The sequence below is a fragment of the Canis lupus genome, chromosome X, assembly GCF_011100685.1.
Source record: "Canis lupus familiaris isolate Mischka breed German Shepherd chromosome X, alternate assembly UU_Cfam_GSD_1.0, whole genome shotgun sequence".
Classification (NCBI taxonomy): domain Eukaryota; kingdom Metazoa; phylum Chordata; class Mammalia; order Carnivora; family Canidae; genus Canis; species Canis lupus.
The window spans coordinates 6,258,927-6,283,739 of NC_049260.1; the positions used below are offsets into that span (position 1 = coordinate 6,258,927).

Genomic DNA, 24,813 nt, shown 5'->3' on the forward strand with positions numbered 1-24,813 from the left:
GCTCTACCCCCGCTTGCACTGCCAGGATGGGTACGTTCTGCAAGACCAGACACTACGTGTCCCTAATACCAGAGCAACACCCAGCACTGTTTGTGTTTCCTGCAAGACGGAGCGAGTCGTGGTTGTCAATAAAACTTGCGGAGTCGGGCTGAGTGTAGAAGTACCTGTATTTTCACTTGGCGTGCTTTTGGGGGGAGGGGGTGTTAGGATCGTAATTGGTTGTGAGATAAACTTTGGAGCAGATTTGTGTGAGCAGTTTCATCGTGCGCTCTAAGTCGAGAGCGAAGCCTGGGGTTCACCAATGGTGCTCGTGTACCGGCTGACGTCGCAGACGTTTCCCTTTTGTCCCATCTCTGGTTCCATATCCTCTGCTGGCCCGTGGAACGGTCATCGGTACACTTGAGGACGTTTGCATGGACACGTTGGCCTTACTCTGGGTGTTTTTCATTACCAGGTAACTGAAGACCGAAAACAAGCCCAAGAAGAAAGCCTCGAAGGAAGGAGGGATTTGCCTGCATTTGGCTCTGAGTAAGTGAAGTTGTACCATGGATTTCTTATTATGTCATAAATATCCTGTCAGCCTCTTCAGATTTTCTGTGCTTAAAAATTAAATGTCAAAAAAAAAATTAAATGTCACTGTATTGGCCGTAAGTCCTGGAAATGGTGATTTCTTAAGGTTTCTTGTAACAGGTAATTGTGCTAGCAAGAAAATGCTGTGCATCTGCGTGGCACAACTTCTTTCCTGTTTCGCTTCCGGGAGCCGGAAATTTTCGAGAAGAGAAATGGAGATGATTATTAAAATGTGTGTGCTTTGGAGAGGAGGAGCAGCACTTCTGTTGTTCTTTCCCATATACAGTTGAGGTGTTTGTTTGTCCCTAGAAGGCTGCTGTTTATACAAACCAGGGCTTTTGACTCTGTATCTGCCACAGGCTCCCTCAGGCTTGTCTGTTCTTCCCAGTATGTGTTTGGGACATGACAGGCCACCCCGGCCAGAATTTTCCAGAACGACCTCCTTCAGGCCCCGCCCGGGTCGCGCGGAACGGGGCCTTAGGGGCTCCGGAGCCGTCACGGTGGCCGCAGCTGCAGAGCCGGGCCCCGCGTCCAGAGCCCTCGGGTGACAGCTCTTCCGTCCCCGGACGACCCTGTGGAGCCCGTCCCTCCGGAGCATGCTGCGGGCCCAGCCGAGGCGCGGCTGCTGTGGGTGGTTCCCGGGTCGCCCGCACGCGCGTGTCCGTGGGTTTGCCTGGGCCCGGGCGGTCCGTGTAAACAGGGTCACACGGGGCACGATCGCGGCCGTCTTGCGACCCCCCGCATGACACTGTCGCGGTCCCCGCACGTGGGGGGCGTGTGCATCCTTCCTTCTCACCAGATGCTGTTCCGTTGTATGAATAGGCCACGTTTTGTTTATCCGTTCATCAGATGGTTCGCACGGAAGCTGCTTTTCTGAATTAACCTGAGGCTCCCGAGAGTTTGCAGAAAGAGCCCCTGAGATCCAGAGTACCGGCTCCTCCTGCCCGTCCTGAGGGCATCTTGCCTCCCCGTCCTGCGACACTGCTGTCTGAGGGCGAGGTGGATGCTGGCCTCAAGTGCAGACCTTCCCTGGATCTCACCAGTTTGCCCGTGCACGTGTGTGTGTTTGCATGCACGTGTACACGTGTGTTGCATGTACACGTGCATGCAGCCACTGCCATCATCTCCCCCGAAACTGTGGCCTCACCAGCAGAGCTCCCCTTGCCACTCCTTTATGGCACCGTCTCCAGCTCCTGGCAGCCCCCGGTTCTCCATCTCTAGAACTGGTCATTTCGAGAATGTTCCATAAATGGAATCATATGGCATCTGGCCTTTGGAGACCACCTTGATTCACTCTGCCTAAAGCCGTTGCGATCCATGCACGTCATGGTGTCAGCAGCTCGTGCCTTTTCGGTGCTGAGCAGTGTCCCGCTGCAGGGGCATCCAGGGCCTCTTTGTCCGTTCACTCGGTACAGGGCGTTTGGGCTCTTTGGGGTGCGGGGACAGGACGAGTCGAGCTGATGTGAACATCGTGCACGGCTTTGGTGTTCTAAGTCCCCACTTTTGTTCCTCGTGTGGTCCTGTGAGATCCGTGCCATTGCAGGTGTCCACTGACCGGACAGGGAAGGGATGGCACAGGCAGGCCCTGGGCCTCCCGGGTCCCCCCGGGGCAGCACCCCCGAAGCCCGTGAACCGCAGCCCCCTGGGGGGTGCAGCCCTGCTGCCGGGCCTTCTGCCTTCGGGCCCGTGGATGTGGATACAGACCCGAGACCCGATATGCAGACTGAGGGCTGCTGGCCATGCCAGGGGGTGCCCATGGGGCGCCGAGCCGTGCCACCCGGGATGATTGCCTTCGTGGATGACACAGACCTGCCGCCGGAGGAGCAGAGCCCAGCGACATGTCGAGCTGCTTCCCCGTTGGGGGACCGTCGTGTATGGGGCCGAGGCGGCTCGGGGAGGCAGCTTCCAGTTCTCTCGGCGGGGCTGTGGCCCGACGCGGGGAGCCCTGGGGGTGCCGTTAGCTGGCGGGGTTGGAGGCAGACCCCCCGGGGCTCTCCTGGGCTCGTGCCCGCCCGCCTGCAAGTGACTGGGAACCCTCGGACACCCAGCGTTTGCTCTCGGGCTGTATCCTGTTTGCCCAGCGCGCGCGCGCGTGTGTGTGTGACTCTAAACACCTGCTGTCTACTTTCTCATTTATCTCTGATTGCCGTCCCTTTGGGGTCTACATTACAGGATGGGTGACCGATCCTCGCCAGTTCCGTTTTTATTCTTACAGTCTGGGAAGGGCACAAATGGTCCGTCCAGGTAGTTGTGATCAAAGGGCGCCGTGGCCCGCGGAGTGGCACGTCGGAGCCTGAAGGATCAGTTCGTGTTAAAGTCGATTGGAGCCGGACGTCGTGGCAGGGACAAGACCGGGACTCCGGCCCGTGTCAGCTGGCTGGTGCGCGGGTTGCAGAACAACTGCCCTGCAGGTGTTTTCATACTAACTGGGTGAAGGTGGCGCCCCCGAGGGGTCTCCGAGCAGGCCAGGGAGGGTGGGTGGTGCTCACCTTATCAAAAGCAGTGAAGCTTCACAGGTGACCTTGCAGCCATAGCTTTTTGATTTAAAGGGGTCAATCCCATATGGATAATCCGATAGAGCAATTGCTTTCTGTGGTCTCCCGCGATGAAGAGTCCCTGATGAGTGCTATTTGACAACACGATTCAGCTTTTTGTTCCCCTTTTCGGTTTGCCGTGCTGATTTATTGAGTGTTCTTTTCTTTCAAGTGACATTTGTCTTCACCTGTTTTTGCAGATGCCTGGAGCACGCAGATGCTGCTGCCTCCGGGTTATCAGGAAAACGGCTTTCTTGGGACGAAGCTGGGTCTTCTTTTCTCTTGAGCCCAAGCTGACTGGGAGGGCCCACTCTCCTCCCAGCTAACACGTTGAAAGTCTAGTGGGTTCCTTCAGGGTAGAGCTTGATCACATGGGCATTAATTAAGTTCTTGATGAATTGAACTCAAGAACAAACTCTGGAAATGGTTTTTAGATTCTGGTTGTAACATGGCTAGGAAGGGGCCTCAAGATGGTGAAAGAATTCTTGGCATTTCTTTCATTTTTCACTACTTCTGCCTCTTATAATTAATCAAAGTATGTTGTTTTTCCTAATGTTTGCTTTGTAAACATGGGCGGTTCCCAAAGTGTCTCTCAGGTTAGGACCGTGGTTGTCAACTGGGGTGTTTTTCCCCCCAGGGGACACTTGGTAAAGTCTGGAGACATATTTTTCAGGACGTTGAGTGTGTGTGTTGCGGGGGTGGATACTTAAATCTAGAAGGTGGGCCCCAGGGATGCTGCTAAACATCCTCTAGGGCACAGGACGGCCTCCCACACCAGAGGTATCTGGCCCAAATGTCAATAGTGTTGAGGTTGGCTGGTTTGGGACATGGCCCACAAGTTTGCATATGTAAAATACGGCCCTGTGTCTGGTTTCATAGTAGCTTGGGTGTGAAGCACTGTAGCGAGGAGCTAGACATGTTGGGCCTTCGACAGTGACTCCGATGCTCACTGTAACTATAAATTTGGAAAAGAATCAGGCTATAGACCTGGATTTTCTATTCCTGAATAATGTTTTTTTTTTTTTTTTTGTATTAAGAAATACAGTTTTACAACATGATCATATGTATATTTCACAGGCATCAAATCGGGTTAATTTCATTTAATTTGTATAATCCATTAAGGAAAATAATTTACATAATTTGTGGTGTCTTTAGAGTCAGTAGCGATTCTGAATTTATTACTTAGAATTATTATGTAATTCTTCAAATCTGTATGCAAAATTAGCACATTTTTAAAAAAGATTTATTTTAGAGTGAGCAAGAACCTGAGTGGGGGGAGGGGCAGAGGGAAAGGGATGGGGCAGACTCCACGCCCCGCCCTGTACGGAGTCTGACACAGAGCTCCATCTCATGACCCTGAGATCATGACCTGAGCCGGTATGAAGAGTAGGACAAAATAGCGAATTTTGACATGAAAATAGTCCCCTGCAGAAAGATCATGCCTTTACTTAATACCTATCAAAGTCAGATTTTACAAAGAATTCTTTTTTATCGTGATAAAATACACATCACGTATAATTTACTGTCTTAACCATTTTTGAGTTTCACCTCAGTGTCATTATGTTCACATTTTTGTGCAGCTCTTTCATCTTTCATCCCAAACTGAACCTCTGCCGCATTAAACACTGACTCCTGATTCCTGTCCCGCAGCCCCTCGCTCCCACCATTTCATTTTCTGTCTCTGCGGATTTGCCTTTCTAGGTACTTATATAGGTGGAATCACACAATTTTTGTGTCTGGTTTATTTCACTCAGTATCATATCTCTGAAGTCCATCCATGTGGTAGCGTGTGTCTCCTTCTTTAGGCTGAATAAAATTCATTCTCTGTAGAGACCACATTTGGTTTATCTGTTCATCCATTGTTGGGTGGTTGAGTGGTTTACAACAAATATTTTAAAGCTGGATCCGCTGTGTCTGGCTCATCACTGCTGTGTAGACATAGCTAGCAAGCGGTTCTGGGTTCTGGTGGTGAAATTGTGTTGTACCCACGCAGAGACTGGCACAGCTTTCCTCATGCACATCCTCAAGTGCTGTTAACACAATATTCTACTATTTTACGAACTACAGTTGACCCTTGAATAACATGGGTTTGAACTGCGCAGGTCCACTTAGATGCAGGTTTGTTTTTTTTTTTTTGTAAATACTGTACTGTACAGTTCTGTAAATCTGTTTTCTATATGATTTTCTTTTTTCTTTTTTATTTTTTTTAAGATTTTATTTTTATTTATTGAGACACACACACACAGAGGCAGAGACACAGGCAGAGGGAGAAGCAGGCTCCACGCTGGGAGCCGCTGTGGGACTTGATCCAGGGTCTCCAGGATCACAGCCCTGGCTGCAGGCGGCGCTAAACTGCTGCGCCACCGGGGCTGCCCTGATTTTCTTTTCTTTTCTTTTCTTTTCTTTTCTTTTCTTTTCTTTTCTTTTCTTTTCTTTTCTTTTCTTTTCTTTTCTTTTCTTTTCTTTTTTTTCTTTTCTTTCTTTTCTTTTTTTTTTCTTTTCTTTTCTTTCTTTTATTTTCTTTCTTTTCTTTTTAAAGGTTTTATTTATTTATTCATGAGAGATGGGGGGGTGAGGGGGGCAGAGACACGGGCAGAGACACAGGCAGAGGGAGAAGCAGGCTCCATGCAGGGAGCCTGACGTGGGACCCGATCCCAGGTCTCCAGGACCACGCCCTGAGCTGAAGGCAGCGCTAAACTGCTGAGCCTCCTGGGCTGCCTCTGATTTTCTTTTTTAAAAAAATTATTTTAGAGTGAACGAGAGGGTACACATAAGCGAGTGTGAGCAGAGTGAGGGGCAGAGGGAGAGAATCTCAAGCAGATGCCCCACTGAGCGCAGAGCCCAATGCAGGGCTTGATCTCACAACCCTGGATTGCAACCCGAGCTGAGATCAAGAGTTGCATGCCTAACTGACTGAGCCATCCAGGTGCCCTTCCGTATGGTTCTTGCTTCCTTGCTTGCTTTTTTCTCTTCTCTCTTTCTCTTTCTTTCTTCTTTAAAGATTTTATTTATTTATTCATTAGAGAGACAGAGAGAGAGGCAGAGACACAGGCAGAGGGAGAAGTAGGCTCCCCCTGGGGAGCCTGATGTGGGACTCGACCCCAGGACCCCTGGGATCACAACCGGAGCCAAAGACAAATGCTCAACCACTGAGCCACCCAGGTGCCCCTATATGATTTTCTTTTTTTTTTTTTTTAAAGATTTTATTTATTTATTCATGAGAAGACAGAGACAGAGAGAGAGGTAGAGATACAGGCAGAGGGAGAAGCAGGCTCCATGCAGGGAGCCCGACATGGGACTTGATCCCGGGTCTCCAGGATCAGGCCCTGGCTGAAGGCGGTGGTAAACCGCTGAGCCCCCCCAGGCTGCCCCCCATATGATTTTCTTAATGACATTTTCTTTTCTCCAGCTTACTTTATCGTCAGAATACAGTGCGTAATACATATCACGTACTAAACGTGTAAATGGAGTGTTTATGTTATTGTTAAGCCAATTGGTCAACAGTTCATTTGGGAGGAGTCAGAGCTTTTATGCAGACTTTGAGCTGTGTCAGGGGTGGATGTCCCCATCTCCTGAATTGCCCAACGGTCAACTGTACTCTTCTGAGATGAGCTTTTATACATTTGTCCCCCCTGCCTCTTTATTCCCTTAGCTTCCAATGGAGTGAGCGGTAGAAGTATTTATTTTAAGCAGTAGCAGAAGCATCCAGAAAGGTACTCATACCCTCCCACTTCCTGCCATGCACTCTTGAAATGAGATCTCTTTCCTGCCTCCCTCGCCTCGTTTGCCTCTGGCCACTCTCTCTATGACATGTAACCGTCCCCACCTGTACCTGAATGGGCTTTCTTACACCACCACCCCCCCCCCGCCCCGCCTCCTGGGACCTCACTCCTCTGCCATAGAATAAACTTTGGCTCTGTGTGCAAAAACCTTAGAGACATTTTGCGTTCAGCACGTTGAGATCTTTACATGGAAAGATTTTTCAGTTACTCTGAAATGAGGTGCCTGTAATTGCACACTGCTCGGTATCGGGGTCTGACTTTGTCCTGGCCTGTTATCCCCGTACTTTATCCTCAAGCAACTGCTGTGTGTTTTTTTTTTTTTTTTTTGTTAAGATTTCATGTACTTATTCATGAGAGAAAGAAAGAGACAAGAGACCTAGATGCAAGGAGCCGGATGTGGGACTCGATCCCAGGACCCTGGGATCACACCCTGAGCTGAAGGCAGACACTGAGCCACCCAGGCGTCCCGCAGCTGGTGTTTCTTTACCCGAGTATCTATTCAGTTGCAATGAGTTTCTGACTTTAATCACACACAACAATCAGAATGGATTTCTTTGACATTTTGGTGCAAAGTAGGACAGCAGAACTGCTATTGATTTATCTGTTTATTTGTTCAGCAGGTAATGAGTTCTTCCCGAGTGCTGGGTACTAGGGATGGAGCGGGATGTTGTTTGTGAGGGCAGCCACCGCCGCAGGGACTTGATTTGATTTTTTTGTTGTGGATGATGAAAATGTCAGGAGCAAGTGTGGAGCTCATTGAGGTAGTTTAAAGCCTCAGTTACAGAATCTGTAGCATTTTTTTTTAAACATTTTATTTATTTGAGAGAAAGGAGGAGGGGAGAGCACAAGCAGGGGGAGTGGCAGGTAGAGAGAGAGGGAGAAGCAGACTCCCCTTTGAGCGGGGAGCCTGGACTTGGGGCTCGATCCCAGGGCCCTGAGATCACAACCTGAGCCAAAGGCAGACGCTTAATGGCCTGAGCCACCTCGGTGCTCGTATCTGTAGCAATTTACCTTACTTAACAAAGTGCTCTAGTGGCATTTTAAGTTATTCAAAATGCACGTCTACTTTTTTATTTCAAGCTAATGAAATGAGACACTGTCAACCACTTGTTTTGTGAATCTAAAGAAAAACTTCCTCTGTAAGGCAGGTCTTCACTGCTGGAGGATTTTTCTGGCTTAGATAGTGGGTTGCATTTAATCTCTGTTTTATATTGCTGATTAATTTTAAGTAGGACTTAAATTTCAATTTATGGTTTCTTTTTAAAATTACATTATTGGGTGCTTTCATGATTTCATTAAAAAAAAAAATACCTTCCTATTGGAAGGCACCGCATTTGACAGCAGTAGGGGGGGCAGGGTGTTTGACCTTTAATATTTTTTTTTTACATCTCCTTTAAAGACATTTTTTTTCTGTGTGAGCACACAGCGTTTGGTTTTCAAAATCCAGATTCCTCTAACTCCCAAATTTTCGTTGCAAATACCACGTTTGCCGCTGAGTTCTTCTCCCAGTGTTTAGTGCCGTAGAATATTGTCATTTTGTACTCTGAAGCTGTTTGTCTTTGTCAGAGGATGTAGGTGGAATATTAATCTTGTATGAAATTCAGATAAGCAGGGAGCAGATGGATTTATGGCTCTTGAAACCTCTAAACTCTACAGCTGTGGTGAGTTGTTAACCTACGAATAAAGAAATTCTGGAGTGTGGCTAGCAAGGGCTGGCGCGACCAGATTGGCACAGAATGCATCACCCTGCCGGGGAGAGTGGTCTTGAGCCCCCTCTCCCCTGGTTTGGTGTTGACACTCTCCTACTGTGTTCTGGGCTTTCTCTGAGCGAAGGAGGAATGCTAAGATGTGGGCTTCGCGGGAGTTTCCTGGGCTGCAGGCAGAGCTACCCCACAGCCCCGGGAGGCTTTGGGGGGTCCCAGTAGCAAAACAGGTTCCCGGGTCTATTATATCTGCAGAGGCTGAGGAGAGTGTGCACCCCAGGCCCTGTGTCAGGCAGCCACAGGTAGGCGCAGGAGAGGCCCAGCGTAGAGAGGACCTGTCCCGGCCGGCATCTTAGAACACGCAGCCTGTCACATCTAGTACGACTTCATCAAGAGGACGAAAGCACATGCAGGTCCTAGTAGGGTGCACTGGCCCTTGTGGGGATTTCAGCGATGGCAGTGAGATGACCGCATCTGAGGATCATTCTTTTAGACTTGAGCTGATGGCCAGAGTGCAGCACAGAAGGTGCCTGATGCTTACAAGAAGGTGTGCTTGGTGATTTGCCTCTCACACCTTGGCTGGGACGCCCTTGATGTAGGATGATGGAGGGAGGGGCCTCGGGTGAACTGGGAGCACCTCACTGCCCCGTGTGTGTGTGACAGTCACCAGCAAGAAAGAAGTGAGTGTCCTGTCTAGAAAGTGCAGAATCAGTTTTGCAAAGAACCTAAATTTTATTTTTTATTTTATTTTTTTAAGATTTTGTTTATTCATGAAAGAGGCAGAGGGAGAAGCAGGCTTCCTGCAGGGAGCCTGAGGTGGAACTCGATCCCAGGACCCAGGATCACAACTTGAGCCAAAGCAGATGCTCAGCCATTGAGCCGCCCAGGTGCCCCAAGAATCTTAATTTTAGAGTATTTTCTGTATGCGCAAAAAAACCCCACAATTCTCCATAACAGGGACTCCTCATTTCTTCCTCTCTAGCCCCTGGCAAATGCTAGTCTGCTTTCTAGCCCTATGGATTTACCAGTTTGGGACATTTCATTAAACAGAATCCTAGAATGCATGGCCTTCTGTGACTTGCTGCTTTACTGGGCATCATGATTTCAAGGCTTTGCCATGTTGTATTGTGTGTCAGTGCTTCATTTTGAACTTTTCAGAGCCAGGTAATGTCCCTCCATCGTATGGAATGACCCCATTTTCTCTATCCATTCATCACTTGACAGACACTTGGGTTGTTTTCCACTGTTTGACTGTGGGAATGATGCTCCTGTGAACGTTCTAGTACTGGTTTTTACAGGGATGCCTGCCACCTAGGATCGAGAGGACCCAATGAACTGTCGGGTATCAAAATAATACAGGAAAGTTTTAAAGATGCAAATATACATTTTAAACATTATTTTTATTGGGGAGCTTGGGTGACACAGCCGACTCCTGGTTTCTGCTCTGGTCATGATCTCAGGATCATGGGATTGGGTTCTGCACCAGGCTCCACGCTCAGTGCACAGTCTGCGTAGGAGTCTCTCTTTCCTCTCCTCCTTGGCTCTCTTCTTGAAAATAAATAAATCTAAAAAAAAAAAACCCACGTTATTTTTATTGTTTTAGGTTCTATGTGAGGTAAGTGTACTTTAAAATGTGTTGTGATGTTCTTGCCCCGCCAACTCTCCTCAGTGGGTATCTGTTCACATACTCATGCCTGAATGTGCTCTGTTCAGGAGTCAGGCTGGGTCTGTATCTCCATATTTCAGCAGATACAGAAGTACATGTCAGGTGTGTGTGTCTCCATATTTGAGCAGATACCAGGCGTACATGATGAGATGAGGCAGGTCATTTAGACAGGTCCACACATCTCGCTTGGATGAGTAACTATAGTCAACCATGTTCCTTTTGCCCAAATTTGCAATTTTAGGCCAATCAGGTGTTTTCTAGGTTCATACTTTCTCACTTATTGCATGTACATTTAGAGTAAATGTCTTCTCGCATGAATATGTTCTACACCTAAAACTGTTAATGACGTCCTATGTTAAATATATTTCAGTTAAAAAAAAAAGTTCTTAAAATTATGACTTTAAGGTCAAGTAGTCAGTTTGTAGAATGGCCAGGGCTTTTTTTTTTTTTTTTTTTTTTTTAACTCTTTGACTAGCATGACTTTTCTTAAAGAAAGGGAATTTTCCTTATTTTCCCAAGCATAGAACCTCCAGTGTACCTGGTGTTAGTTTGAATATGTGCACTAGTTAGTCATTCTTGCCCTGAGGTCTTCAAGAAGCATACCTGGGTGTTAGAACAGTAAAGAACTTCTTAGATAACCTGGAGTCGCTTCCAGCAGAACTTTCTGTGTCGAGATCGAGCTGTTCGTATCCGTGTTGCCAGTGGAGTAGCCACCAGCCACACGTGGCTCTTGATCACTTGAAATGAGCCTGCTGTGCCAGAGGAACTGAATTACAGGTTTTATTTAATTTTAGTTCATTTAAGCATAGAGGTAGCCACATATGACCAGTGGCTGCCCTGCTTGAGACAGAGAAGATGGTTCAAGAGCCTTATTTGATGTCTGAATGCAGTGAGGCTGGTGACGGTGGTAGGAGACAGGACACGTTTGTGGAAGAGCCAGACAAGCTAGGTCTTTATTGTGGTGGGTAGCTGGACACCGGTGTGGAACCTAATTAACCCCTTGAGAACAGGGATTCTCTACGTGGGTAATTTGCATTCACCTCACCTCCCCTGAACATCTAGCAGTTTCTGGAGGCATTTTGGATGGTCATAACTCAGAGGAGGGTGCTCCTGGCATCTGGGGGGAGGAGGGTGGAAGACCAGGGATGCTGCTCAGCACCTTACAGTGCACAGGACAGTTAACCAGGAATGATTTGGACCCAAGTATTAACAGTGCCATGGTGGACAAAGCCTGCTTTTAGATTAACAAGGCTGGCCTGGTCCTTGGTTATGATTTAGACAGCTGCAGACCCGTCTCATGAAGGGAGAGCTGGAGCTTGCTCATGGTGCCAGGGCTCAGCAGACATGCAGCCTGGTGATGCCAAAGCAAGGGCAGGAAGCCAGGCATCCGCCTCTGCATGGCTTGGACACCCAGTGCAGGAGTAGACAGTTGATGTTTGTTAGGAGGCAGAGCGGTGACACAGCAGCCGTCCTGTGTTCTTTAACGTCCTGGTGTGTGTTGCTAAGTGAGAGGAGGAGCAAAACTCCCTGCTTCTGCCCTGTGTTCTCTCAAATCCAGTTTAGGGAAAACTGACCCTTGACTCTGCCCACCGATGTTCACCAGCATCATGAAAGGTGCCTGCAGTGCCCAAACACATCCTCATCACTTCCAGGTTTGCTTCCTCACCTCTCCAACATACTTTGAAAGCATTTGGAAAGGTCCTCTTTTGCAAACCAGTCTTGCAATATTTGGCAGAAGCAGAAACAATTCATTGGAGAATTGCAAGGGAACTGTGACTTCCTGTGAAGTGCCCTGATGAAATTCGTAAGGGTGCTAACCCGTCAGCCTGCCCCCCAGCACACACACCGGTTGGAGGTGGTCACCCACTTCCCGGGTCCCCAAGACCCCCCACCCAAACCAAAGTGCCATGCTTAGAGGTGGCCCCGATGCTGAGAAACACGAATTGTCAGCATCGTAATTAGTAACACACACACGTCTAAGTGTTGAAAGTGAAAATTGGACTGTGCCGAGCTGGAGAAGCAGAAGGGAAGCCCCAGCGATGGACGGCTGAAACGGGGCTCTGTTGGCCTTGCGATGCGGCAGTCAAACAAGTGCCGTCCTGTGCCCGAGTACAAACGGGTCGCCTGTGACGGGATGCAGGGGCGGCTCTGGCAGGGAGGCCGTGCCCGGCATAATGGACTTGAATTGGCCGTTTCTTTTCAGGATCCTGCACATGGTTGCAGCATCTATCATCCCGGGGAAGCTCGGATGGCTTGCCAAACAGATAATATTGATGGTTTAAAAAAAAAAAAAAGGAATTCATGATACTTCGATTCCATGAAAATGATTTTTATCCTATCTGCAAAAACCAGAGATGTAAGTAGGGCACATGTGTCAGCAACTTAATAAGACAGTTATCCAAGGAGTTAAATGGAAATCATTCAGAAAAATCAGCTCTCTGGCAAACCCGAAGCCCCAAGGGGATTTTGGATGTTATTTAATGTAAAATTCCTTGAAGCAAAGACTAGCAGGCATTATGTTGTGGTTCCAGGCGGGTTTTTTGTGTTTTTTCCCCCCTTAAATATTTGCGAATGTGTGAATTACTCTGTGTGCTTACCATGGGAAGTAAAACCGCAGGCAGGGGGAGGGAGGTGTCAGCTAAATTCCTTTTCAGCAGAGAATTGAAGCATCTCGTTACAACAGACTCTATCTCCACAACAACGTGATGCAAGAAGCTGTAACAGATCTGAAACGTGCCGCCTCCATGTCCACCAGCAGCGCGCTGGGAAACCCGCTCAAAGCCGTCACCGCAGCGCGGGCCTTGAACTTGGCTCCGATGGGAGCTTGTCGCCCCTGACTGTCGGGTAGCAGATGCATTGCTTCGGGGATTTTCACTGGGCCTCTTTCTTTTTTTTTTTTTTTTTTTTAAGATTTTATTTATTTATTTATTCATGAGAGACAGAGAGGCAGAGACACAAGCAGAGGGAGAAGCAGGCCCCATGCAGGGAGCCCGACGTGGGACTCGATCCTGGGTCTCCAGGATCCCACCCTGGGCTGAAGGCGGCGCTAAGCCGCTGAGCCACCGGGGCTGCCCATTCACTGGGCCTCTTTAATGGATTGGCCTTCACGGTCCTTGCATGAACACTTACCGAGAGAATGGACGGTTGGAACGAGAATGATGAGCTGGGCTCTGACCACACCCGTGAGCCGAGGACGGAAGATTGGAAAGCGTGCCCTCCCGCAAGGCCGAGGGAGGAAGTACCGGGGAGGCGAGGCGCTGAGCTACGGTTGTCCTTCCCTTCGCACAGCCCTCGATGGCCTCTGCGTCTGGGGATTCTGGATCCGGTGGCTTAGATGTCGGGATCCCCGTGTGGCCTCTCTGGGGGAAGATTCTTGGTTCCCACCGAGCCCTGTGGGAGACACAGGTGCACACTGGCGTGGAAGAGAAGTGGGTGCCTTGGGGAGGGATGCTGCCCTGCACCTGTGCCCTCTCCCCACACCTCCGCCTGTTGATCTCAGCACGTTACCCCTGCTGTGTTCTTCCCCCGGGAGGAGAGCGGGAGGAGAGCGGACGAGGAGCGCACAGCCCTTGGTCTCATGCGGGCTGTGGAGTGGCCGCCAGAGTCAGGAGCAGAGATGGCTGAGGGACCCTTGAACTGGGGTCCTGAGAGTCCAGGGAGCCAGGCCGGGAACGGGCTTTGATGTAAGTTAAAATCAGATCCGCAAACCACCATCCTTATTAGTGGCGGTATGGTCCTCCTTGCTGTTGGAAAAATAATTGCACCATCCATCTGGAGGTGCCTAGAAATTGCAACACAGTTAAGTTAGAAATCTTAAAGACCTCTTTCCTGTGAGGCCTGACTTTGTAATTATTCAAAATAATTCTTTTTTTTTTTTTTTTAAACCTTCCCAAAAGGCCATCTGAGTGAGTCTGATTAAACTTGGATGCTTGCATGTCCACATGTTCGTTTCCCTTGGTCTCTTTGGTGATGATGATTGGTTCTACCATTTCTTGGCCACCAGGTTAAATTAAAAGGAGGCAGCATTTGTACTTTGTCCCAGAACATTCCAGGGATTGGGTTCTCCAGTGAGGAGCTTTCTAGGACTCTGGTTTTCACTGAAAGGGGATCCCCCCCCCCCACCACCCCCAGATAACACTTGGCAGTGTCTCAAGATATTCTTGGTTGTCCTAAGTGGGGATGTGCTGCTGGCATCTGGTGGGTGAAGACTAGGGGTGCTGCTCAACACCCTACAGTGCCCAGGACGGCCCACCCCCAGAGAGTGATCCAACCCCCTGTGTCAGTGGTGCCAGGCTGAGAAGCCGTGCTTCGCGGTACTTGTCATTTGCCCAGCACTGCCGGAAGGGTTCTCCGCCAAAAGATGGTCTCGTGGGAGAGGGCTGAGGCCCAGTCCTGTCCAGATGTGCAGGTGTCCGAATTCTGAAAGGAAATTGGAAATGTGAGGGTCAGATCCAAGGAGACTACTGCATGCAGAGCAAATCAGAGAGCCTGGAGAGCTGGTGGCGGCGGACTTCCAGCCCAGCTGAGTCCTGTTTCTCATTCCGTTTTTCATTTAGATTCTGCTGAGCTTTTTCCTGAAGGCTGTGGACTCGAGCCTGCCCCTCTGATTTCATTTCTTTCCAGTGCAATTTAGGTGAAGCTGGAGCAGAATGTTCCCTGAGGAGGGATTATGAGAATCAGGCCCGGCCTTTGCTAAATAAATGTATCAGGAAACTTCAACATCTTTACAAGAATGTGGCTAACCATTTCCCACAGCATCGTCGGGGTTGGAGGCCGTGCGGCAAATGGCCACAGCTTCCCTTGTACAGATGAAGTGGTGCAAAGGCTCCCCGCCCGTGCACGCACGGCCTTCATTACTGCTTCACAGCTACAAGTCTGTGTTTAAAGAATGTGTTCGTAGTAGCTCTAAGTGGGATCCTCCCAAGGTCCTATCGTTGGCCTTGGCGTCCATTACATTAATTAGGCCTGTAGGCCATCGCTGCTTTGCAGGCAGCGTGCCGATGCATCCCATTGGGAGCCTCACTCCTGAGGTGGTAACCTTGGCAGAGGGTGGTATTTTGAGCATGAGGCTTCCATTCTTTTCTGTTCCAGTGGTGCTGGTGGCTGCATGTAAGGAAGAGTCCCTTATTTTCATACAGATGCGTGTGTGTGTCCTCTACCCTGGTGATGATCTTCATGTGAACAGGCACAGAGGGAGGTGAGCTTCCTGAACGTAAGATCCATTTCAAGAAACTGGGTTGTGTGGTTGCCTGCCATGGGGCAGCTTGTAGCACCAGCCTCAGTGAGTGGGGTTCCAGTGGGTTTGTTGTTTCTCTTTCAAAGAGGGTAGTGACTAAAATTGGATATGAAAGTGGATTGCGTTGGCTAAAGATTGGGACGTGCGTTGCACCTGTCATTTCTGTGCTTGCCTGCTAGTCCTCGACGTATACACTCTTAGCTCGTCAAGGTGGAAATTGTCCGAGATCCTCGAAGCATACAGAGTATTTCATATATTTCCATGTACCCTGCACTGAGTTTCAGTCGCTGTCAATATCTGCCCCTCACTATTTTGTGATTTTTCGTAGGGCAACTTAAAGCAAATCTCAGACACCACATCATTTCACCCATCAGTATATCAGGATACACCTCTGACATAGGATTTTATGTACTTTCATATACACCCCGTGATACTGTTGTTATCTCTGGCCACCACTGGATGGCTCAGAACAATGGAATTTATTCTCTCACAGGTCAGAAATCCAAAATCACGGTGTTTGAAAGGTTGCTTCCTTCTGGAGGCTCTGAGGAGGACTCTGGCCCAGGCATCTCTCCCCACTTCTGGTGGCTTCTGGTGATCTTGGCATGTGGCCGCATCATCCAGTTTCTGCTTCTGGCCTCATGTGGCTGCCTTCCATGTGTCTGTCTCCAAGTCTCTCCTCTCTCTTAAAAGATGGCAGTCATTGCATTCAGGGCCCACCCGGAGCCAGGATGACCTCAACTTAATTTGGTTCCATCTGTAGAAGACCCAATTTCTATTGAAGGTCCCATTCCCAAGTACTGTGGGTTAAAGCCTCACCATAAGTTTTCAGGGTACACGGCTCACCCCACTACAGTGATTGTGTGTTTATTCCCCTGGTCCACCTGCACTGAGTTGCTCTCTGTTGACATCAGCTCCCAGAAGTCTTTGCTGGGGCATGGCAGGTTCGTCGTACGAATGGTTGCCTCTGAGAGGTGCTCTTATCCACCATGCTGTGCCTGTGAGGGAGGTGAGTGGTTTTCTCAGGGTCATACGTCTTGTGGGCAACAGGGCTGGGTTGGCTCCAAATCCAAGGAGGCTGCTCATGGTTTGCAATGCAGGTTCGTGAGAGATGTCCGCTTAAGTTGATGGAACATCAACTATATATTACGTGATCCTATGTTTCGGTAAGGCTGTACATCCACTCCTTTATGATCGCGTAAGAAAGTTGTTGCTGCTTAAAAAAATACAGTAGCCCTCCCCCCGCCCTACCACCCCTCACCTTAATTCGTGATTCTGCTTTCTACAGTTTCGGTTACCCACGGTTGACTCTGGTCTGGAAGCAGATGGTCTGACAGTAGGTCAGAAGGTCAGTCATAGGCTGATGCGGTGTCATCCACCTTGCCTCCTGTCACCATGGGCATTTAGTCATCTCACATCCCCACAGGAAGGACGAGTGTAAGTATTTTGAGAGAGGGAGAGAGCCGAGAGCACGTTCCCATACGTTTGAATGCCATATATTCTTATAATTGCTCTTCTTTAGTTCTGGTTAATCTCTTACTGTGGCTGATTTACATGTCTAAGACCAAACATGTTGTAGGTACAGGGTTTGGCACTATTTGCAGTTTCAGGCACCCACTGGGGGGTCTTTGGATGTATTCCTCGAGGATGGGTGGGGGGACTACTCTACCATTTGTAAATGAGGGTTTTACATGTATTTTTAAGACTTTTGGTACGTATTTAGTGTATTTCTTTGTTTAAATATGCTAGACTCAGCCATTCTTTTCATTTATACACCGCCGACCAAGAACATCTGATGGAGGGTTTCTGTGGCTTGACACTTATTTTTCTTCCGTGATTGCAAACTGATGCTTGTAGATAAATGAATCTGTTGAGTTAGCGCTCCTAGGTCTTGATGATGGAACTAGAATGTGTTCATAACTTCAGGTCGTGTGGACTTTTTTTTCTTTATTTTTCGTTATAATTTTTTTTAGACTAATACTTTTAATTTTTTTAAAGGAGTTTTAGGTTTACAGAAATCATTTTGTTAATGGATGTTTTATTGTCAATGAACTTAGCCATCAACTTAGTAATTTTTTAGTATCATTTTGAAATAGAACTTTTGTTACAGTCAGAATAAAAAGTACACAAAATCAAGCCATGATTAGGCATATTCTTTGGATTATTGGTAAGTGGACTAAATTCTTCCACTCAGAATGTGTTTTTTTTAGGGTTGCCTTTCTCCCTGATGAGCTGCCTGGACTCTTGTTCACATACACATCCCTTGACATTTATTTTTTTTTTAAGATTTTATCTTTTTTTTTTTTTTTTTTAAGATATTATTTATTCATGAGAGACACACAGAGAGAGAGAGGTAAACATAGGCAGAGAGCAGGCTCCAAGCAAGGAGCCTGATGCGGGACTCAATCCCAGGACTCCAGGATCACACCCTGGGCCGAAGGCAGGCTCTCAGCTGCTGAGCCACCCAGGCGTCCCTAAAGATTTTTTTTACTTGAGACAGAAAGAGAGCACAAGCCAGGAAGGAGGCTCAGAGGGAGAAGGAGAAGCAGACTCCTTGCCGAGCAGGAAGCCCGATTCGGGACTCGATCCCAGGACCTGAGATTGTGACCTTGAGCCGAAAGCAGATATTAACCTATGGAGCCATGTAGGCACCTCATCCCTTGACATTTGAAGTATTCTCTGTGTTCTTGTCTAACTGCTCATCCATGATTAAACTCTAGACTTCATTTTTAAAATTGCATTTTAAAATATTTCCTCTTGGGAATCTATCCTTCAGAAAAGGATACAAATGAGCTGGCCATTTGAACTCTACACTATGAGCCAGATGTTAATTTTGGTATCCATAATGTTTAAGAATCATGAGGTAACCTTGCTTTGGGCTTAAAGTATCTCTCCTAAGATACTTAGCAGTTACTAAAGGGACAACAGTAGTGACGACCAGTGGGGACAAAACCCAGCAGATCCAACACTTGAGCCAAGTTATGAGGGTTAACCTTGCCAGGAACAAGGCACAGTGACACCATGTTGCCCTGAAGAGGGTGCAGTATCACTTCTGTGCTATTCCTGCCCCAAATGCATCTCATCAAGAGAAGTATTAGACAACCCCAAACTGAGGTGCATTCCACCAAATAACTTCTTGCACTTATCCAGAGTGTCTGGATCTGACTGACAAGGAAGGCAAAAGCAACAGAGCAGAGCGGACTAGGGACTCTAGTGGAACGTGGGGTCCTGGATGGGATCCCGGATGGGTTGTGCAGGGGACTCTAGTTTGCTCCATCTGTTTTGATCATTGCTTTGTTTATGTCCAGTATTAACACAAGGGGAAGGCGGGGGGGAAGGGTATATGGGAACACTGTACCATTTCTGCAACTTTGTGTAAATTTAAACTGATTTCAAAATAGTTTTTGTTTTAAAGAATCATTTTTGATATGTCTTTATATGACTCATGCTTTGGTTGGCATCGCCTTAACTTTCTACAGTTCTGTTTCTTGCTAAAGAATGTGCATCAAAACCTTATCTTCATGTGACAGTATCAGCTGAGACGTTACTGAGTTTAAACAAGATGCCGAGGAGGTAGGACTAGTTTCCTGTTGGAAATCTGAACACTTACTGGTTTTTTAAGGAATTCGTTGTATAGTGTATCTCTTTAGATGAAAGGCCACTCATGTTGAAAACACAGCCTCTTTTAAACACACTTGAATTTTAAAAGATTTTTTTTTTTTTTTTTTGCTTTGTTTTTTATGAGTAGTGCTGTTAGGGGGTATTCTGAATCTCAGATTTACATCACTGCTGTGCATCATTCTGCGTGATCTGTAGTCTTGTCTTCAGCCTCATGGAAGGGGCCCCTCTTTCCCATTCTTAGAAATGTAAAAGAAACCAGTGGGGAAAAGTTGCTGTTTGAATGTTGGTTGGCTCATCCCACAGGGCAGAGGATGCTCCGCAGGGCTGTGCCTCCCTCAGTGACTCCGCGGCTCCCCTCGAGTCGTGAGGGAGCGTGTGTGTTGGGGGGTTGTGAGGACAGTAGTGATGGAAAAGGGGAGTTGGAGCGGCAGTGACCCAGCAGTGACCCAGCATGGGAGACCCGGGACAGGTGGCAGAGGCTGCAGCAGGTGCAGCCTGGCGTCTGCCCTCCTGGCTGGGACTCTGTTACCGGGGACTCCTGCTCACTCCGTGTCCCTTGAGCAGGTGCTCCATCCAGGTTCTTTTTTTTTTTTTTAAGATTTTATTTATTTATTCATGAGAGACACAGAGAGCGAGGGAGAAGCAGGCTCCATGCAGGCAGCCCAATGTGGGACTCGATCCCGGGTCTCCAGGATCACGCCCTGGGCTGAAGGCAGGCGCCAAACCGCCGAGCCACCAGGGATCCCCCGTCCAGTTCTAAGCCTCATTCTTGTGCTCTGTCAAAGAATAATATCTTTCTCCAGGCACCAAGGTGGCTCAGTCGGTTGAGCATCTGCCTTCAGCTCAGGTCATGGTCTCGGGGTGCTGGGAGGGAGCCCCGCATCAGGCTCCCTGCTCAGTGGGGAGTCCGCTTCTCCTCTGCCCCTCACCTTGTTCATGCTCTCTTTCTCTGTCTCTCAAATACATAAAATCTTAAAAAAGAAAAGAAAAGAAAAGAAAAAAGTACCTTGCCCCTGATATCAGCATTACATGCAGTTCCTCGTGGAAAGCACCCCACGCGCTGCCTGCCCCTGGTGCTGCTAGCACTAGGCCGGTCTGGTGGTTTCTTCCGTCCTCATTCTGTGATGCGGAAGACATCCTTGAATTGCTCGCTCTGCTGTCCGCTTCCCTTTCCTCAGATGCAATGCTCTGTGTCCCAATTTACTGCTTTCCTTTGTCCCAGTCGATTTAAGCTGTCTCTTAGTGTTGACATATTTAAATATTTTAAAAAATAAATCTTGTTATTCAGAAAAGTGTGTATTCATTCGAGGGTGATTTACTCTCTGCTTGCTCTGTACTGGTTATTATTGCAAGGAGCGGTGCTGGGGCTGGGGGCTGGGCAGTGGGCAGAGGCCGCCGAGCCTCCGTGCCCACTGGGGAGCAAGGCCCTGGGCCACCGCCTCCGCCCTGGGGGGAGGGAGGGCCGCTGATTGCGCATCCTCGGCTGGTGGTGAGGGGCTGTGAGGCTTCACCTGCCTGCTGGAGGTCGGAGAGGGGACAGCCGCGTGGGTCCACGAGTGCCCGGGAGGAGGTTTCCGGAACCCCGGGAAGGGCTTTCTGACCGCGAGGGCAGCGTGGCCTCCTCGGCGTGCCTGGGAAGTGGTCCTTTGGTGCAGGCGGGACACAGGAAGGTGCTCCGGGGTCGGGGGGGTGGGTGGGGGGGATCTGGAGTTCATTTGTCAGTGAGTAGAAGCCACTTGCTCCCCAGAACAGCTTGGGGTTTATTTTGGAAATCTAAACTACTTTGAATAGCAATATAAAATACATTGTCCGTGGGGCACGTGTGTTTTTTTAGCTGTTGATGCCCTTAAGTACCTGTGAAGTTCTGTCTGTTGATGCCGTGTTTTTCCCTGGTCGCCGAGAGAGAGATCTGAACCCGTGGGCCGTGAACCTGTAGCAGATCGTGGGGCCACTAAGTAATTATAAGAACGCGCACGTTCGGTCACATTCTATATGCGGTAACACGTACCCATTGTTTTAATCGTCCATAAACGCGTAGTTCGTTGGCGTTAAAGTCCATTCATTTTGTCGTGCAGCCGACCGTCTATACCTACGACCGTGCCATCACCCTCCCTAGAAAACTGTCCCTGTTAGGCAGCAGCTCACTTGCAGCGTCCCCTCTCCTCCTGTCTCCGGGTTGCGCACCCGAGGTCCTCGATGCAGCTGAGATGCCACCGGATGGCCGCTTAGCATCTGGGGGAGCGGTAGGTACACTGCCCACCTGGGGTCACCTGAGGGCCGCAGCGCACACAGCTCTGTCCGTGTCACACGTGTGCTTCGCGGGCGAGACGGTTCCTGTCTCCGTTTCCATGCCGCCTGTCTTCACGCCGGAGTCTGGACAGGCCGATGTGGGGGTGTGGTGTGCCGCCGCTTTGGGACCTGGTGACGCGGGCACGGCGGGGTGGCTCACTGGGCTGATGCCTGACTCCGGATTGCGGCTCGGGTCTCGATCTCGGGTCCTGGGGTGGAGCCCCGCGCCCTCGGGCTCTGCGCTCAGTGCGAGTCTGCTGGAGACTCTCTCCCTGCCCTCCCCCTGCCTGCACGCACGCACACGGTCTCTCTCAAATCTAAAAAAATAAAATAAGTGTATGAAGTTCTGGTACTGGAAGTGCGCCTGTGTGGCTGAGTCAGACCAAGTGAAGGCATGCATTCATTTATTCATTCATTTATTCATTCATTCATTCACCCAGCCACCATTCACTGACCTCGCACACAAGCCAGACATCGCGGTGGGCCCTGGCTGTTGCTCAACCGACCAGCTGTACCCGGAGGGTCTCCTGACGTGGGTTGGTTAGCTTCGGGGTGTACGTAGCTCAACGACCTCCTCTTCTCAAGGAATTCGTACATTCTGATTTCAAGTAAAAGGGTTTCACGCTGCCTCTGTCTTAACCGGTGCCTTTTAAACCCATGTTTCTGTTTTGCATGACAACAGTCCCCCGCCATGAAAAAAGTGGAATTTAAGAGTGATTCATTGCCACCATTTGTAACTGATTTTCAAGTAGGACTTTGCTGGTTCTCTGGCACTTGTCATGCAATCATAAACCTCCTGTCCTGGAGGGGAAAATAAATGCATGTGTCCGTGGGGAGATGTGGATGGGCAGCTCTTTGGTGTAGGGGGTCTGTAGCCACCCCATCTTGGTGTTTAGGTATTGCTAGAAAATTCAGGCATGTAGGCATGAAGGTGATGAAAGAGTAGGCCGGGATTTTTCTGTGCTCTGTGTTGTAGAGAAATTGGGCACATTTCACACTTTTTAAATGGTGAAGGAATAGGAAGCACAATGAGAGGAGAAGGCTCATTCCTGACCCAAGGAGAGCTAGTCCCTCTTCCTTTCTTGGCACAGTCCTGGCTCCTGCTTACTCACCGACACATGAGCCCCAGAGCTCTGTGAGGCCCATGGATCTCCTTGGGGAGCAGAGTGTACACTGGGCTGAGCACAGTTGCTTCCCTGAAGTGCATGGAACACTCTCCAGCACCAAGCGGTGCATTCGCATGTGCTCTGTTTGTAAAACGTCCGGAGCGTCGGATGAATGGACAGCAGGGGTGCTGGCTCCTAAGGCTCAGCTTCTGGAACTCAGAGATACCAGGTTGAGTTCAGGTTATCCCAGGTGGTCCCCACCTTGACCTGCCATTGAGATCTTGAGGCCTAGTGGGCTGAGGTCTTGGACCCGGGGCGGGGTGAGGGGGGCCACAGGGAAGGCTTGCCCTCGTCTGGTCTAGGGCTGAGTCCTGGGTATCCGGGGGTGGAGGCTTGTCTCATTTTCTCCCCTCACCTGTCCTTCCCTGCCGGCCCCACACTCCCCTCCCTGCCTTCCTGGATCTCTGCCTCACACATACCCCGCCTTCCTGCAGCCCGCTCTCTACCCAGGCTCATCTTCTGCTCTTGCCCCCATGTCCTTCCCCTCCCTCCTCTCCAGCCACCCCCTCCCACCATTGCTTCCCATCGTCCTGTGTCCACACCCCACCTGGAGCTCATACCTGGAGCACCACCCCCAGCCCCATACACACTGCCCTCTCACACCCCGAGGACGACACAGGCTGGTGGCGTGGAGCCCTCCCATCACCTTGGCTTCCTCCCAGGAATTTCCCACCAGCCCCTGGGCCGGCCATGCCCCATGGAGCAGAAACTGCTCCCAACTTCGGATGTTGCTGGGCTGGATCAGCAGGGAAGTGGTTTGAAAACAGGATGGGGAAGGGGGGCGGTGGGGCGGGGCGTGCATGGGTGGCCCTGTATTGAGCCCCATGTCAGGCTCCCTGCCGAGCGTGGAGTCTGTCTAGAATTCTCTCTCCTTCTCCCTCTGCCCCCGCTCCTCTCCCACTCGCCTGTGTGCATGTTCTCTCTCTCCAGGAAAAAAAAAAAAAAAGATAACAAAAACCCCCACAAAACCCCAAAATAGGATGCAAGGGGCCATTGGTATACAGTTATTCAAGGGAGTGTATTTCTTAGAGGATGGCTTCCCAAATGGTGCTCTTACTGTGCTTCCCAGATAAGGGGCATGCAAGCAGCAGAGTGAATTAAATTATGTTTGTGAAACAGGGCGCTCTCCCAGCAGGAACTTGTTTGAGATTCCAACGAAACACTTTCCAACAATTTTTTTATATCTGTGCCCGAGATTGTAATAACTAGCTCTAGGTATCTTTATTTTAAAAGGAACATAGTCATGTGTGGACACATTTTTAGGCAGAGAATGGTACATTTTAGTTTTCAGGATTCCTAGGAGGATAAAAAGGCAGTGATTTCATAGTGTTGTACTAATAGTATTTGGTCTTAGGGAAATTTCTCTATGAAAATATGCCCCGTTGATGCTGCCCTGCCCATGCTAAATTTACTCTTTCTGGGATTTATAGGAATTTATCCTTAGCCGGCTCTGTGGTGGGCGTGAAGGTGGGGGGAGATCGTTTTGAAAACTAATGTCTTAAGAATCCAGGAGTAAAAAGATTTTTGCCTCGAGGGATCCTTGCTTTGGTCTTTTGTGAGCACAGAGCTTCCAGCAGAATGGATTGTTTTGTAGCCAAGTACTTTAAGGAAGGTAGGATGCTGGTATATTGAATTGTTGTTTTAAGCATTTTCATCAGCTCTCATCCTAATTTAGGACTGGAAAGATCTTCCCTCAGAATCACTAAGTTGTGCTTGCTGGGGTGATTTTATTTTCCTGCTGTCGCATTATTAGCATATACCAGCATCCTTCCAGGCTTTCCTCCATCCCTCCAAATGCCCTAATTTGCATTTAATCTGTCTGAGAGCTAACCCTTTAACTAGTATAATCCAAGAGGTTTCAAAACTTGCACTTTTTGGGGGCACCCTGGGTGGTTCTGTCGGTTAAGTGGCTCCCTTCGGCTCAAGTCATGATCCCAGGGTCCTGGGATCGAGCCCCGCTTTGGGCTCCCTGCTCTGCAGGGTGGGGGGGCTGCTGCTGCTTCTCCTTCTGCCCGTCCCCCTGCTTGTGCAGCTGCGCTCTCTCTCTCTCTCTCATTTAATTGAGGGAAAAGCTTTTTTGAAAAAAAATCACACTTTTTTCCTGACCGCAGGATGAGCTCCCAGCACGGAAGGGCCCTGGCTTCATCGGTTTCCAAAGCAAAGTGAGCATCAAATGCAATCAGCGTGGCGGCTGTGGGGTGGACGCGCGGCCAGACCTACAGGAGGGCTCCTGGCGCGTTGCCTCC

At 49.1% G+C, this 24,813-nt stretch overlaps 1 protein-coding gene across 3 annotated transcripts in view; it reads left to right on the forward strand.

The window, feature by feature from the left end:
- Nucleotides 1–24,813, forward strand: part of TBL1X (transducin beta like 1 X-linked) — a 212,303-nt gene that overhangs the window by 77,316 nt on the left and 110,174 nt on the right. For all 3 annotated transcript variants that reach the window (XM_038586785.1, XM_038586782.1, XM_038586783.1), the window contains one exon: nucleotides 455–528. The gene's annotated coding sequence lies outside the window, so the exon portion shown is untranslated. The remainder of the gene's footprint in view (nucleotides 1–454; nucleotides 529–24,813) is intronic.